We start from the raw sequence: 12,542 nt of genomic DNA, 5'->3' as shown, positions 1-12,542 counted from the left end.
AGCAGCACAAACCCAGAACTGCGACGCGGCACCCGCGGAGCGGGTGCGGCGAGTTGTCAGCGAAGGTCCAGCAACTCCCAAGAAACGCCGGTAAGCCCTCAGCGTGTAAGGATCACGCCGAAATGAGGAGCTCAGACGCTTTTTCACTCTCTGAGCGAGGGGTGGGAGGGGCAGCAGGTCAGCAGGTGTGCCAGAAAGCAGGGGCTCCTGGTTAGGTGAGTCCCTGTGGCGGCGCTGGTAATGCAGGCTCGATCCCTGCTTCCTCGCGGCTTTCCTGGTTGCTGTGAGCAAACGTGCTCCCAACAGCAGCACAAACCCAGAACTGCGACGCGGCACCCGCGGAGCGGGTGCGGCGAGTTGTCAGCGAAGGTCCAGCAACTCCCAAGAAACGCCGGTAAGCCCTCAGCGTGTAAGGATCACGCCGAAATGAGGAGCTCAGACGCTTTTTCACTCTCTGAGCGAGGGGTGGGAGGGGCAGCAGGTCAGCAGGTGTGCCAGAAAGCAGGGGCTCCTGGTTAGGTGAGTCCCTGTGGCGGCGCTGGTAATGCAGGCTCGATCCCTGCTTCCTCGCGGCTTTCCTGGTTGCTGTGAGCAAACGTGCTCCCAACAGCAGCACAAACCCAGAACTGCGACGCGGCACCCGCGGAGCGGGTGCGGCGAGTTGTCAGCGAAGGTCCAGCAACTCCCAAGAAACGCCGGTAAGCCCTCAGCGTGTAAGGATCACTGATAATTTACAATAATGCTTTTGGAAACCGACCACAGAACAAACGCAATGTTAAGTAAACTAACAAGTTCAGCCAGGAGAAATCTTACAGACGGCCGTGGCAGAAAGTATAGGGGACTGAGGTTGAAGGATTTCTACAACATTTGATTACACGTGAATGGTGTCATACAAAAGCCCAAACCGCACAGTTGGCTCAGAATAGCGTATGAATAAATCACTGCAATTCATCTCTAGATTGTACCCTCATTGCCAGCTGATAAATTATCGGGACCCGCCTACAGTCCAAAATAACCCAGGACATTGGCCACATCACTAGTCAAATTCGATAGGAACCAGACTTATCATTGCGTTTGTGGCCTTGAGAAGAAAACCGATTATCAACCCTGTCAGCCAGACAATCTATATATGCCATTAAAATACCTTATGGGACCTTGACACGCTAGGGACCTCCCCAACAGCACACCCCAGCAAGTGAGTTACCTTTTTCAAGTGACTTCACATTGCGACTAGTCAGGGTGATTCTGATACGGTGGATAGCTACTTCCTGTTCCACAGGTGCTGTGCTGGCGTCTTTAAATGCCTAAAGGAAAGAAAAAGTATTTTATAAATAGAAACAAAATCCTTAGGTCTCCATAAAAATATTTTTTTAAAACACACACACAAATAGAAACATTTAGAGTAAAAGGTGTGTGTACACGGGACGCAGCCAGTAAATCAATTTCAGCATAATATAGATGGCTCTTTTCCGGGTAGTGGAGTTAGCTTGCAAGTAATCCCCAACTCAAATAACACTCCATCCTCGACTGATTCCATTCATACCCACATGTGTGCGAAATGCACCCCGATGCCGTTGTACCAACTCAAACCTGTTTTCGTTTACAGTCCAATATACAACCTGCAAGCTCGTACAACACACAAGGTAATCCGCCCATAAACTACGCAAATAACAACCAGCTTGAAGTTTGCAAGCCGAAGATGCTGCCATTCTTAAAACAATTTCACACGTCTAGTACTATGATAACCATCCAATCACTACACAGTTGAACCCCAATACAAGACAATGGATAGTGGTGAGAAGTAAAGTACCCCCTTCTTGATTAAACTTTGACATTAGCATGTCTCGAGTTGATCCTCTGCATCCATCAGAACAGACAACAAGCATTTGCAATGCAATAGGTCCCCAATTTGTGCTAGACCTATTGCATTGCAAATGGTTGGCAACTTGGCATCACGGACAACGGGAGGGAGGGCAGGGGAGAAGGCACGGACATCGGTAGGGCGGGTGGTAGAATGTACGGACAACAGGAGGGAGGGAGGGTGGGGGAGAAGACATGGACAACGGGAGGGCGGGCGGGCGGTGGTGGGGGAGGAGAGAAGACGGCACGGGCAATAGGAGGAAGGGCGAGGAGGACAAAAGAAGGCATGGACAATGGGAGGGTGGGAGGGGAGGGGAAAAGAAGGCATGAACAATGGAAGGGAGTGAGTAAGTGGGAAGTAGGCATCAAAACATGTAGTGTTGCACGATTCTAGACCCCTCATCCCCCCATGTTGTTTGAAAAGCTGCGTGACGCTACGTATGCCCCTCTACACACTCCACATTTACCTGGTCCGTCTCCTGCGGCAAGCTATGGCTCCAAAATGAAATAGTACCCGCCCCATGTAACAACCAAGTAAAGAGGCCAATAGACATGGGAGGATACAAATGACGACATGGCTGTACTAAGGAGGGACTAACAAGCCTCATAATGAATCAGAAGACAGCATTTACAAAGGACAAACACACAAGCCAATGAAAAATAAGGGCGGGGAAGTGGGCGAAGCTTCCCGCCGTACTGAACTGCCACAGCTCTCCACAGAGCAGCTCTTGCACGCTGGCTCATGATCGACCTAAAAATGGCAGGCAGAATCTAAGACAACAAGTAAACATCTTCACAAACTGTGCCCGTCTCAGTCCTACTTTAATTCCTCACGTGAGGATGAGCTTTATGTCGTAAATGCTCTCATAACAAGGTTTCACGTCCAACAGATAACTATTTTGAGAAATTCACACGTTTTATTTTAATGCCAAACTCCATGGTCCCATCATTCGTGGACACAGTTTATTTGATCTCAGTGTTCTGAGTGGCAGTCCTCCATGACACATCATGCTTGGGAGCATGTAAAGAGGGTCAGGAGACAGACATTACAACGTCAATTAGCAGCAGTGACTTAAAACCCGGTTTAATAGTTATGTTTCCAAGGTTACGGGATGGTCGCTGCATTTTCCTCTCTCATGATGTTGATTTTGCTTGAATGTCTACTGTGGGTGAAAACTTTTGTAATTTGTATGGTATTGATGTGTTCTTCTATAAAACCAATAGAGAGATACTGGGGGTGAAAAGAGACAGACATTAGAAGACCTAAAGAGCCTATTTCTGGCACACAACACAAGTATAGCTGCTGTGTCTCTGACCCACAAATATAACAGATATCCCAGGAATGGTGAGGGCGTGGCATTCTGATGAGCTATGATGTTTGATCCAGTGACGTCATGGAACACAGCCCCGTTCACCTCAGGGCATTATTGAGCTGTTGAGTCCTGCCACGTGGTGTTCTTCCTACTGAGATAACAGTAACTGCAATGATAGTTGAAATTGAGTCAATAAAGATGAGAAAGGTCCACACAGCTGAAGAAGGTAAGTTTATTTAACTTCTAGCGATGTTGCCAATATGTCCAACACAGCTCTGTCAACTGTCAAGACCCGTTTCTGACTAGAACCCACCAACATTCTAAATGCACTTCGAAGGCGTTCCAAGGGTACTCCCATTGTTCAGGGGAGGCACGAGGAACAAACCAACCTGTAATACAGCTTAACATATACATAACACGTCTGTTGAAATATTAAGCATTTCTGAAATTAAGGAAACAATTTAAGAGAGATTACAACAGTAGTATTGTTTCTGACACCCACTTGCTTTTAGTGTTTTTAACCATATTTAAGTGTTTCTCTTCGCCTGTATGTTTATCCGGTATCTGGTCTTTTGGTGTATTTATCGTTGACATTGCATTGCTGTCCCTTATAGGTTCATATGAACACGTTTTCAGCTACTACAAAAACCTGCAACTAAGCACAAAATAAACCTAATACGAATAATAAGGTTTTAGAGCTGCAGAAGAAAAGTGCAGTTGTACATTGTTTCCAATGTTGAAGTTTTAAGTCAAGTTCTTATCAGATGTGTCATTGGCATGGATCATAACTAGTTGCATAAAACAAATCAGACATGTCTCTTACTCATATAAAATGTCCAGGTGCCAGTCCAGTGGCTGTTTCAGTTGATTTATTAATAATCAGCTGCCATTTTGAAGGAAAATGTGTTTGCTATAAAATCCCAGTCACTATTTCAACACATGTACTCCAGATTTTGCAAAAGCAATTAGGAATATGTGCCTCAAAGTGGTGTCACTGGAGTATTTTATTACAAAAATGTCTCTGGGACAGCTAATTTGCTACAACCACTCATTGGTAACACTTGTAACTGTTTATAAATAGTAATAAAAAAAAAAGCAATTTTAAGTTTATTAAAATTTCAGTATAGCAATAATGCCTTTATGGATAGTGCAGGTCATCGCACTTATGTGTTGATATTTCATCAAAAAACTTTAATTTGAGCCTCTGCTATCCACATAAAATGCTCAGCTGCAAATTGATCAATATTGTTCAGAATATATAGAGTAGGATAAGAAAAGAATATTTCATTTCATTGTTAATTTTCTTAAATGATAATACATTTTAAACTTTCTTTCGAGAAAAGACCAAGAGTATCTGATCGCTTTTTTATAGACGTGAAACTAATACATCTAAATCTATTGATGCGCATTGTGGAGTTTGGGTTGAGTGAATCACCGATAATGAACAATAGATAATGTATATACATTAGCAAAGTCCCATTGCATGTGTATTAGTCAAGAGAATCTATAGCATGCATGACAACAGACGATGGGCTTTGAAAGGTATGTTGACTAATGTGTTTCTTAGGTCACAAAATATTGCCATAGTAACAGTCTAGTTTCTCCAAAAACGTTGTAGTAGAATTAGAAGTGAATGACTAAGCACACTTCAGCAGAAGCCTACTGTCGCTGGCAGAAAAGGAAAACTTTAAGCTGCATTTTTACAAGGAAATATCAGAATGGGGCACGGCGCCAAATTGGCAGCGCCAAGCTCCGACGTTTCCAAAAAGCAGTGATGTGCCGAATTTACAATACCTCAAAAATCAAGGGGGGTTCTGGCTCGATTCACAGCACGGCCAAACCAAAACTAATCTGAAGAACAAAACAAGCGCCAATGCTGTATGTGTTTCGCCTATAATTTACGTAGTGAACTGAATGAAACAAGGACACTAGCAACCACTTTGTCGTTGGAATTAATCCGAAAAAATGTTTACTATTTTATAAACACTGCATTTTTTTGTTTTTTTGTTAATAAAGCAAGCTAATTACAACAAGAGAACAAATCAGAAAACAACACTAATGACATTTCAAATACATTTGATACAATTTGACACCTGTGCACAAAAAGGGGAAATCTGTTCTACCTTACATACATCTCAAACATACAACACATTCAACCTTACTGGACGAAAAACACATTCTAATAATAATATATACAATATATATACAGGCCATCAGTATATAGCAATTGGCATAGTCATGAATCAATATACTCTTTTCTTTAAGCAAAGATTGGCCAGAAGTGGAGAAAGGTCTATGCGTTTCGAATCCCACTGAATGCTGGGATTCTCATCAGGACCAACATGTGGCTGTAAATCAGAAAACAGAAAAGTTTTTTATTCAAGTGGCCCAACTTTGGTGTGTCATAGCTGCATGTGTTGAAAGGGGCTCTTACCTAAAAATGTAGCAAGCCAACTTATTCGCTAGGGTGTTACTTCTTCAAACCGAAACCTAAATGCAATCAGGACCAAAGGCAAGTCAGTTTTTTAATCTCTACAACCCCACAAGCCCAAACAAATAAAGGACCAAGCAATCGAAGAAGACACACCTTATTTAAAGCGTTGAAATGAGCCGAAGGTCTGGGCCAGACAGATTCTTTGTCTTTATAGCTTATACTTGGATTAACACCTGCCGCGGCGCGGCATTCGCGTTATCTAAAAAGCCAAGTACGCTACGTATGAGTTCATACAGCACGGTATTGATAGTAACAATCTTTATGTGTAAACTGTCTGCTTACCTAGGTGCAGGGGGCGAGAGGAAAAGCGATTTCCGTGGAGTAGCGGAAAACTTGACCGACGGGTTTAATCTCTACAACCCCACAAGCCCAAACAAATAAAGGACCAAGCAATCGAAGAAGACACACCTTATTTAAAGCGTTGAAATGAGCCGAAGGTCTGGGCCAGACAGATTCTTTGTCTTTATAGCTTATACTTGGATCAACACCTGCCCCGGCGCGGCATTCGCGTTATCTAAAAAGCCAAGTACGCTACGTATGAGTTCATACAGCACGGTATTGATAGTAACAATCTTTATGTGTAAACTGTCTGCTTACCTAGGTGCAGGGGGCGAGAGGAAAAGCGATTTCCGTGGAGTAGCGGAAAACTTGACCGACGGGTAAAATCAATCTCCGCGTCCGTTTTAATCTGCAGGAATAGACGGATGAAACGGCTCTTTAAGCACTTGTGTGCGTATACATCGTGAGTTTAGCACATAGTCGTCATGGGGGTATCACAAACATTTTACCTGGAGGAGCGTGGATGCCCGTGTTCTTTATCTTCGGTGGCTGGCCTCAGAACTGGTGCAAGCTGCAGGCGGCCATTGCCGTCCGCCGTATTTACACGTTTACCTCCTCTCGTTCCGGAACTGCTGGTGACATGGGAGTTGTAGTTTTTGCTGAAAACAATCGGGTTTTCAATGTCAATTTCTTTGTGTCCCACACCATGGTAGATGGACATAGGTGCTCCCTTGATTTGTTTAATTGGAACGTAAAGTGGTCCTATAGAGGTTTTTTATAGAAAAGTCAAATATATCAGGTGGAATGCGAGTATGGTAGCATATGTAGCTGTATATCAAACACATTATAGTTGGAACCAATCAACCTGTCCTTTATTCTTGTGTAGAAAAAACAATAGTTCATAGATTGTAAATTTCCGAGAGTTCGTTCAATCCATCAATGGACGTATTGAATTTAATTATGAGCATTGCTTCTCTCTTCAATAGTTTGGCGTCCAAATCACCACCTCGTTGGTCGCGTTCCACTTTAGAGATGACTGTCCAATTTAGTTCCTGTTCTGTATGGTTGTTCAAATGCCAGTGGTTCACCAGTGGGGCATTTTGCACCTTTTTCCGGATCCTTGATTTATGTTGTTGGATTCGATTGCGTACCTCCTGATTGGTCTTGCAAATATAGAGTTTGTTACATGGACAACGGATGCCATAAACTACAAATTTGGATTTGCAGTTGGAAAAGGTCTCGTGTTTCCAGTGTTGACCATTATGAGAAAACAGATTCCCTTCCACAGTAGAATCGCAGCAGACGCATGTCCCACATTTACGGTGTCCTTGGATTGGTGGGAGGCTCAGCATATTTCGTAGGTCAGAATCTTTGGTTCTTGGTAGTGCTGCCCGCATTACCTGGTTGGCAATACTTTTGTCCTTCTTGAAGGCAAATAAGGGAACTTCGTTTAGTGTTGTATCCAAGTTCTTTACTAAATGCCAATTTTGTTTTATGGTCTTTTTGAACCAATTGGACGTTGGACAAAATGTGGAAACGCATACGATTCTCTCAGACGTCGGTTTCTTGCGTCTCTCGAGTAGAGTTTCGCGAGGTGTCCACCAGGCCCGTTTAATGGCTCTTTTCAAAAGTTTTTTGGGATATCCTCTTGATAGTAAATTTTCTTTCAGTTTTTCTGCATGGAGGAAATATTCGTCTTTGAATGAGCAATTTCTTCGTATGCGTAAAAATTGCCCGTAGGGCAAATTTTCACGTAGACTGCGTGGGTGGTTGCTTGAAAAATGCAACGCTTTGTTTCTGTCCGTTTCTTTTTTGTATAGTGTGGTCATTAGGCGTCCATTTGTTGAATAAACTTCAACGTCCAGAAATGCCATTTTGGTTTTTGAGAAATTCATACTGAATTGTATGTCAGGTGTTCTATTGTTAAGCCAATTCAAAAATGCTTGTAGCTGTTTTTCTTCCCCGGTCCAGATCATAAAAACATCATCGATGTACCGGAACCAACTGTTGATGTAGTCTACAAGGGGATTGTTATTATAAACAAATTGGTCTTCATATTTAGACATGTAGAGAACTGCCAGTTCCGGGGCGAAGGGACAGCCCATCGCCACACCTTTGATTTGGTAGAAGAAATCATTTTGGAAACAAAAATAGTTGTTCTTTAGAGCGAAAGTCGCTAAATCCATAATGAATTGGGTGGGAATTTGCTCGGGTTTTGGTCTACTGTCCAGGAATGCTTGGATGACCGCTAGTCCTTCGTCCTGTGGGATTTCCGTGTAGAGTGATGTGACATCTAGAGTCACTAGGAAATGCGTCCCTTCATCAAAAATCAATGTCTCAAGCTTGTTCAAAAAGTCAGTAGTATCCTTTAGATAAGATTTCACTTCGCTCATAAACGGTTTTAGGAAAAAGTCTACGAATTTAGAAATCGGTTCTGTTAATGATTCGCACCCGGAGACTATTGGTCTCCCCGGCGGGTGGTGTTGATCTTTATGTACTTTGGGTAGTACATAGAAGATGGGAATCCGAGGGTGTGTGTTACGAATATTTAAAGAACACACACCCTCGGATTCCCATCTTCTAGTGACTCTAGATGTCACATCACACGGAAATCCCACAGGACGAAGGACTAGCGGTCATCCAAGCATTCCTGGACAGTAGACCAAAACCCGAGCAAATTCCCACCCAATTCATTATGGATTTAGCGACTTTCGCTCTAAAGAACAACTATTTTTGTTTCCAAAATGATTTCTTCTACCAAATCAAAGGCGTGGCGATGGGCTGTCCCTTCGCCCCGGAACTGGCAGTTCTCTACATGTCTAAATATGAAGACCAATTTGTTTATAATAACAATCCCTTTGTAGACTACATCAACAGTTGGTTCCGGTACATCGATGATGTTTTTATGATCTGGACCGGGGAAGAAAAACAGCTACAAGCATTTTTGAATTGGCTTAACAATAGAACACCTGACATACAATTCAGTATGAATTTCTCAAAAACCAAAATGGCATTTCTGGACGTTGAAGTTTATTCAACAAATGGACGCCTAATGACCACACTATACAAAAAAGAAACGGACAGAAACAAAGCGTTGCATTTTTCAAGCAACCACCCACGCAGTCTACGTGAAAATTTGCCCTACGGGCAATTTTTACGCATACGAAGAAATTGCTCATTCAAAGACGAATATTTCCTCCATGCAGAAAAACTGAAAGAAAATTTACTATCAAGAGGATATCCAAAAAAACTTTTGAAAAGAGCCATTAAACGGGCCTGGTGGACACCTCGCGAAACTCTACTCGAGAGACGCAAGAAACCGACATCTGAGAGAATCGTATGCGTTTCCACATTTTGTCCAACGTCCAATTGGTTCAAAAAGACCATAAAACGAAATTGGCATTTAGTAAAGAACTTGGATACAACACTAAATGAAGTTCCCTTATTTGCCTTCAAGAAGGACAAAAGTATTGCCAACCAGGTAATACGGGCAGCACTACCAAGAACCAAAGATTCTGACCTACGAAATATGCTGAGCCTCCCACCAATCCAAGGACACCGTAAATGTGGGACATGCGTCTGCTGCGGTTCTACTGTGGAAGGGAATCTGTTTTCTCATAATGGTCAACACTGGAAACACGAGACCTTTTCCAACTGCAAATCCAAATTTGTAGTTTATGGCATCCGTTGTCCATGTAACAAACTCTATATTGGCAAGACCAATCAGGAGGTACGCAATCGAATCCAACAACATAAATCAAGGATCCGGAAAAAGGTGCAAAATGCCCCACTGGTGAACCACTGGCATTTGAACAACCATACAGAACAGGAACTAAATTGGACAGTCATCTCTAAAGTGGAACGCGACCAACGAGGTGGCGATTTGGACGCCAAACTATTGAAGAGAGAAGCAATGCTCATAATTAAATTCAATACGTCCATTGATGGATTGAACGAACTCTCGGAAATTTACAATCTATGAACTATTGTTTTTTCTACACAAGAATAAAGGACAGGTTGATTGGTTCCAACTATAATGTGTTTGATATACAGCTACATATGCTACCATACTCGCATTCCACCTGATATATTTGACTTTTCTATAAAAAACCTCTATAGGACCACTTTACGTTCCAATTAAACAAATCAAGGGAGCACCTATGTCCATCTACCATGGTGTGGGACACAAAGAAATTGACATTGAAAACCCGATTGGTTTCAGCAAAAACTACAACTCCCATGTCACCAGCAGTTCCGGAACGAGAGGAGGTAAACGTGTAAATACGGCGGACGGCAATGGCCGCCTGCAGCTTGCACCAGTTCTGAGGCCAGCCACCGAAGGTAAAGAACACGGGCATCCACGCTCCTCCAGGTAAAATGTTTGTGATACCCCCATGACGACTATGTGCTAAACTCACGATGTATACGCACACAAGTGCTTAAAGAGCCGTTTCATCCGTCTATTCCTGCAGATTAAAACGGACGCGGAGATTGATTTTACCCGTCGGTCAAGTTTTCCGCTACTCCACGGAAATCGCTTTTCCTCTCGCCCCCTGCACCTAGGTAAGCAGACAGTTTACACATAAAGATTGTTACTATCAATACCGTGCTGTATGAACTCATACGTAGCGTACTTGGCTTTTTAGATAACGCGAATGCCGCGCCGGGGCAGGTGTTGATCCAATTATAAGCTATTAAGACAAAGAATCTGTCTGGCCCAGACCTTCGGCTCATTTCAACGCTTTAAATAAGGTGTGTCTTCTTCGATTGCTTGGTCCTTTATTTGTTTGGGCTTGTGGGGTTGTAGAGATTAAAAAACTGACTCGCCTTTGGTCCTGATTGCATTTAGGTTTCGGTTTGAAGAAGTAACACCCTAGAGAATAAGTTGGCTTGCTACATTTTTAGGTAAGAGCCCCTTTCAACACATGCAGCTATGACACACCAAAGTTGGGCCACTTGAATAAAAAACTTTTCTGTTTTCTGATTTACAGCCACATGTTGGTCCTGATGAGAATCCCAGCATTCAGTGGGATTCGAAACGCGTAGACCTTTCTCCACTTCTGGCCAATCTTTGCTTAAAGAAAAGAGTATATTGATTCATGACTATGCCAATTGCTATATACTCATGGCCTGTATATATATTGTATATATTATTATTAGAATGTGTTTTTCGTCCAGTAAGGTTGAATGTGTTGTATGTTTGAGATGTATGTAAGGTAGAACAGATTTCCTCTTTTTGTGCACAGGTGTCAAATTGTATCAAATGTATTTGAAATGTCATTAGTGTTGTTTTCTGATTTGTTCTCTTGTTGTAATTAGCTTGCTTTATTAACAAAAAAACAAAAAAATGCAGTGTTTATAAAATAGTAAACATTTTTTCGGATTAATTCCAACGACAAAGTGGTTGCTAGTGTCCTTGTTTCATTCAGTTCACTACGTAAATTATAGGCGAAACACATACAGCATTGGCGCTTGTTTTGTTCTTCAGAATTTACAATACAGCACACCCGTGTTTTCCCTAGCGCTAAAATTAGCTGTTTAGCGCCAATGCAGGCACCCTTGTACTATAAGTGGCTGCATTGAAGGGAATGATTGTTTATGTGCAGGAAGGTGTCTCTTCATGTACATAAACAATCCGTAATGGTGATTTGTTACTTCTATGTGTGCCTCAGTCAAAAAGACTTGACTGAGGTCTATTTGGTGCCCTACTCCTTTGGCGGTAAAGGGGCCCCTCTCATTCTTTGTGAGAGACTTCTATGTGTGCTGTAGAATGCAGCAAATATGCAAGTAGCAAATCATCATTATTTAATGATTGTTTATGCAGGAAGGGACACCTTCCTGCATATAAACAATCATTGATGGTGTTTTGCTTTTTCATGTGTCCTACAGAATGCAGGACACATAGAAAAAGCAAAAACAGGGAGAAATAAAAGCATTTCTCCTCTTATAACCATGCTAACACCTTTTCTTGCATGGCTTTAGTTTTTGGCGATGCCTCGGATATACACATCCTTGTAAATCTGAGGCAGTGTCAAAAATCAATGGGTACTGTGGTGGAACGCCCACAGCAAGACCCATTGCACACCCCTTTCACGCAGATACCTGCATGAAAGGTTACCATATTTACAAAGCGGCGCTAAACCACAAAAAGTGGCTTACGGCCACTTTGTAAATATGGAGCAGGGTATTGCGCCGCATGAACTTCGTTATAAATGACATTCTTGGGAATCCCATTTTTCGCTTATATTTAACCCAAACAGTGTTTCATTAGTGGAGGGAAATGGGGAACCGGCATTTGTTTTCTCATTGGCCTTACAACTGAGAGCATCATTCACAGTGGCTAAAGTTGAGGAGGCTTTAGCGAGGGGAATCTGCATGAAAGCCCCAGGCCCCGATGGGATCCACTAGACCTGTTTAAAAGAAACCCCAATCTGTGGACACCCTTGGTCCCAAATGTTTTCAAAGCTGTGGTGATTGGCCCTATTCCAACAACCTGGAAGGAGGCCATTGTGGTACCTATCTATAAGAAGGGCAACAGGAGTGGCCCTGCCTGTTTTAGGCCAATTTTACTAATGGACGACACTGCTAAGGTATTG

The 12,542-nt window shown here is 42.6% G+C and overlaps 1 non-coding gene across 1 annotated transcript; it reads right to left on the bottom strand.

The window, feature by feature from the left end:
* Positions 1 to 910: 910 nt before the first annotated feature.
* On the bottom strand, positions 911 to 976 carry LOC146821171 (small nucleolar RNA U54). The gene has a single exon (XR_014965202.1). It is a non-coding gene; the product is annotated as a small nucleolar RNA U54 (small nucleolar RNA).
* Between the last annotated feature and the right edge of the window lie 11,566 nt (positions 977 to 12,542).

The sequence above is a fragment of the Triturus cristatus genome, chromosome 6 (assembly GCF_964204655.1).
Source record: "Triturus cristatus chromosome 6, aTriCri1.1, whole genome shotgun sequence".
Lineage (NCBI taxonomy): Eukaryota > Metazoa > Chordata > Amphibia > Caudata > Salamandridae > Triturus > Triturus cristatus.
Note: the sequence above shows the minus strand (reverse complement) of the source record. Positions and strands in the feature narration are given on the sequence as shown.